Source organism: Plecotus auritus (genome assembly GCF_963455305.1).
Source record: "Plecotus auritus genome assembly, chromosome: 7".
Lineage (NCBI taxonomy): Eukaryota > Metazoa > Chordata > Mammalia > Chiroptera > Vespertilionidae > Plecotus > Plecotus auritus.
Genome location: NC_137774.1, coordinates 66586506 through 66591590, shown reverse-complemented (window position 1 = coordinate 66591590; position 5085 = coordinate 66586506).

Sequence of the window (5085 nt, the reverse complement as noted above, 5' to 3'; positions counted from 1 at the left end):
TGAAGCCAAATATAAGTTTTTAGCATTTATCTCACTATGTACTTGTCTCTCTCTGAAAACAGGACTCTCACTTGTCTTGTTCACCGTAATATTTTACCTGTCACATTATTGGAGTTCAACAAATGTATTGAACAAAAAATGGACACCTCAGCCCATATTTAGAGCCTTCTTGACTACCTGGAGCCTTTGCCATCCCACATTTAGCCCTCTTTCTCTGGACAAAAGGTCACAGCGGTGCATCTGTTTTTTGTGTGTGTCTTGGACCTCCCTGCCCCAGCATTGCCACTCTAGCCCTGAGTACCCACTGTCCCTCTGCCTTCCCAGCCTGTAACATTAGACAGTCACTTCCAGAAAACTCCACCTGGACTTGTTTTCTGATTGTTGTCTAGAGTTGGCGTCTCTATGAAACCATAGACGTCAGGAATTGCCTTTAGACAACATGGCATTTGTCCAGCTCAACTTCTTCCTCTTCAGTCAAGCCAGCTGTCTTCACAGGCACCTTCTGCTCTCACTTTTTATTCTTTCTCAGGTATGATAGAACATTCGAATGCCTTTAAGGAATATGTCTGCAATGTAGACATTATTCCTTTCAAAAATGGCTTACTTCTTAAAGCTCTTCATAGCGATTGTGGTAGGAACTTTCAAGATTCAGATATTCCATTTGATTTAATGCTGAGACACTAGTATTTTTGTTGGTAATGGGATAAGTCTGTGTCCAATCAGAAGAGAGAGAACCTATATAGTAATTCCAACAAGCACAAGTTTAATACAAAGAATTATCAACTATAATAGGTAATTAGAGAAATGAGGGATTGGGTTGTGTATTTGTTTCTTAGGGCTGCTATAACAAATTACCACAAGTTGGGTGGTGGCTTAAGACAACACAAATTTATTTGCTTGCTGTTCTGGAGACTAGAAATCTGAAATCGATGCATCAGCAGGGTCATGCTCCTTCTGAGATCCAGGTTAGAATACTCCCTTGCCTATTTTCACTTCTGCTGGTTGCTGGCAATCTCTGGCAGTCCTTGGTTTGTAGATGCATCACTCAAATCTTTGCTTCTATTGCCATATGGCATTCTTTCTATATGTCTCTGCTTGTCTTCACATGGCATTCTACTTTCTACATGTCTGTGTCCAAATTTTCTTCTTCTTATAAGAACACCAGTCACTGGAATAGGGCTCACCCTAAACCAGTATGACCTCATAGAATACATCTGAAAAGTTCAGCTTTATTTACAAATAAGGTCACAGACACAGGAACTGGGGGTTAGAACACATCTTTTGGGATACACAATTCTGCCCACTATAGACAGTAAGAAGTAAAGAGAATTCTAAAGAATACAGTCATATCATATATAGGAGCAGCCACTACCCCTCATGCTGAGATACAGCCCCCAAGAAAAAGCCTCTACTTGGGTCTCCCTAGAGCTGAGATCCAGAACTTTTTTTTAATCCTCACCTAAGGATATGTTTTGCTTTGTTTTGTTTTTTATTACTTTTTAGAGAGAGGAAGGGGGAGGGAGAGAGAGAAACATCGACTGGTTGCCTCCCATACAATCCTGACTGGGGATTGAACCCACAACCTGGATATGTGCCCTGACCAGGAATCCAACCTGCAACTTTTTGGTGTATAGGACGATGCTCCAGCCAACTAAGCCAGGGCAGAGATCCAGAACTTTTTGGAGAGAAGGTAGAAATCATGGAGATGTCACTCCAGTTTAACTTGCTGGAAATCTTCCCTCTAGGACAGGGGTGGGGAACCTTTTTCTTTTTTTTTTTTTTGCCAAGGACCATTTGGATATTTATAACATCATTCTCGGGCCATACAAAATTATCAACTTAAAAATTAGCCTGCTGCAAAAAATAAAATAAAAATTAGCCTGCTATATTTGGTCAAACATTTAACTCACCCCTAATGTCTTGGCAGGGCCAGACCAAATGATTTCCCGGGTATATACGGTCCATGGGCTGGATGTTCTCCCCCAGTGCTCTAGGGTGTCAGGGAAAACTGTTAATGGAAAGGTGTCTCACCAGAGGCACCCCACCAAAGTGTCCAAGGGGTATACCAGAGGGAGCTGTTAGCCATTGGGTGCTGTAGGCCGCTATGCCCTGCAGGAGCCTGGTACTGGAGAAGCTGCCTGCACTGCAGAAGCTGGGGGCTGGGGAACCCACGTGCACTGTAGGACCCTGCCAATAGGGCTCACTGGAACCAGGAAGCAAAACCCTTTCTTCCTGCAATGTCTCCCTAGCTGACAAAACTTAATGATTCCAGCTAGCAAAGAAAAAAGTATTTAAAGGGCCCAGAGGAGAAACCAAGATGGCGGCATAGGTAAGCACCTAAACTGCTGCCTCGCACAACAATTTCAAAACTACAACTAAAAGACAGAACGGACACCATCCAGAACCACAGGAAAGCTGGCTGAGTGAAAATTCTACAACTAGAAGGAAAGAGAAAAGCTCACAGAGAATTGGAGGTACGGCAAAGGGTCTTTGTGCGCGTAGAGAGGAAGGGCGGCTGAGAGCCTGGCTGACTTTCTCTGGCGGAAGGGGGAAGGAAGCCCCCGACCGCACTGAACTCCAATTCTGACTGCACTGAACCCCAGTTCCAGGCAAGCCACTGGGGACCCACACTCTTGTGGGGGGAATCTGGACTCTCGGGCGGAGACTCGGGAGCCGGGGAAGGCAGAGGTCTGAAGGTGCGCGCGTGCCAGTGCGCACAAAGGCTGCGGAGGTTGCCACAGGCTTTCCCTAGTGGAAGGGAGTCAGAGGCTCCTGACTGCACTGAGCCCCAGTTCTGACTGCACTGAACCCCGGTTCCAGGCGAGCCCCTGGGGACCCACGCTCTTGTGGGGGGAGTCTGGACTCTCGGGCAGAGACTTGGGAGCCGGGGAAGGCAGAGGTCTGAAGGCGAGCATGTGCGCGCAAGGGCAAGGCTGACGGGAGGCCAAGACTGTCTGCTCCGCCCTGAGACTCCACCCCATCCAAGCTGAGCACAGAGGCTATTGCAATTTGGCAAGTCTAATCCTATAAGGCTGCCTCCAGCACCGAACTTCTCCCAGCATAGACACAACTGATCCTTACAGCCAGTTGGCCTGGAGGTCAATTCCTCCCAGTGATACTAACAACAATCAAGACTTAACTACAAAAAGGCTGTACACACAGTCCACAAAGGGGTGCACCAAGAGTGTCCACCTCAGGTTAACTGGGGAGGCCGACCCACTGGGTCATATAGGAAACCTAGCACACAAATCTACCCTACCAACTCAGGGAAGCAGTGAAAATGCGGCGTCAAAGAAACAGATCACAAACGAAAGAAATGGAGGAAAACAAACGACTGGATATAGAATTCAAAATCACAGTTATAAGGCTTTTCAAGAATATCCTAGAAAAGGCTGATAAATATAACGAGACCCTCGAAGATATGAAAAAGGACCAACTAGAAATTAAACATACACTGACTGAAATAAAAAATATTATACAGAGACCCAAAAACAGACTAGAGGAACACGAGAATCAAGTCAAAGAATTGAAATACAAAGAAGCAAAAAACACTCAACCGAAAAAGCAAAAAGAAAAAAAAAATCCAAAAAGTTGAAGATAGTGTAAGAAGACTCTGGGACAACTTCAAGCGTACCAACATCAGAATTATGGGGGTGCCAGAAGAAGAGAGAGAGCAAGATACTGAAAACCTACTGGAAGAAATAATGACCGAAAACTTCCCCCACCTGGTGAAAGAAATAGACTTACAAGTCCAGGAAGCGCACAGAACCCCAAACAAAAGGAATCCAAAGAGGACCACACCAAGACACATCATAATTAAAATGCCAAGAGCAAAAAACAAAGAGAGAATATTAAAAGCAGCAAGAGAAAAACAGTTAATTACCTACAAGGGAGCACCCATACGACTGTCAGCTGACTTCTCAACAGAAACTATGCAGGCCAGACGGGAGTGGCAAGAAATTTTCAATGTGATGAATAGCAAGAACCTACAACCAAGATTACTCTACCCAGCAAAGCTATCATTCAGAATTGAAGGGCAGATAAAGAGCTTCACAGATAAGAAAAAGCTAAAGGAGTTTATCACCACCAAACCAGTATTATATGAAATGCTGAAAGGTATTCTTAAAGAAGAGGAAGAAGAAAAAAGTAAAGATAAAAATTATGAACAACAAATACATATCTATCAACAAGTGAACCTAAAAATCAAGTGAATTAAAAATCTGAGGAACAGAATAAACTGGTGAATATAATAGAATCAGGGGCATAGAAAGGGAGTGGACTGATAATTCTCAGGAGGAAAGGGGTATGGGGGGGTTCATGAAGAGACTGGACAAAAATCATACACCTATGGATGAGGACAGTGGGGGGGAGGTAAGGGCAGAAGGTGGGGTGGGAACTGGGTGGAGGGGAGCTATGGGGGGAAAAAGGAGAAACAATTGTAATAACCTGAATAAAGATTTATTTTAAAAAATAAATAAAATAAAAAAATAAAGGGCCTAGATCCATTTTTCACAGAGCAGGCAAAAAGAATTCAGTTGAATTGATAACCAGCACAGTGACATATCACTGTTTCAGATAAGCAGCTCCCTTCACCCTTCTTGACTTTTTCTCCAATCCTTGAAACCTTCTCTCCTTCCCCGACATCTTCACTTTACTAGTTCCTCCAAACTTGACCCCGGCCTATCACGTCACCCCTTGCCCCCCAAAGTAAAAATGAAGGAAAAGATGGAACTGGTGGTGGGCTCTCTAGACTAGAGAAGAGATAGAGTTAGGCCATGGGTAGTACTAGCTTTCTCAGATAAATTATAACAATTCGAAGTAGCTGACAATTCCAAGTAGTTGACCAGAGTGGAAGAGCCTCTAAAGGTAGGTCCTTAAAAGCTCCTCAGGCCATAGCCGGTTTGGCTTAGTGGATAGAGCATCAGCCTGTGGGTCCCAGGTTCGATTTTGGTCAAGGGCACATGCCCGGGTTGCAGGCTCCATCCCCATTAGGGAGTGTGCTGGAGGCAGCTGATCAATGATTCGCTCATCATTGATGTTTCTATCTCTTGGCCCTCTCCCTTCCTCTCTGAAATCAATAAAAAT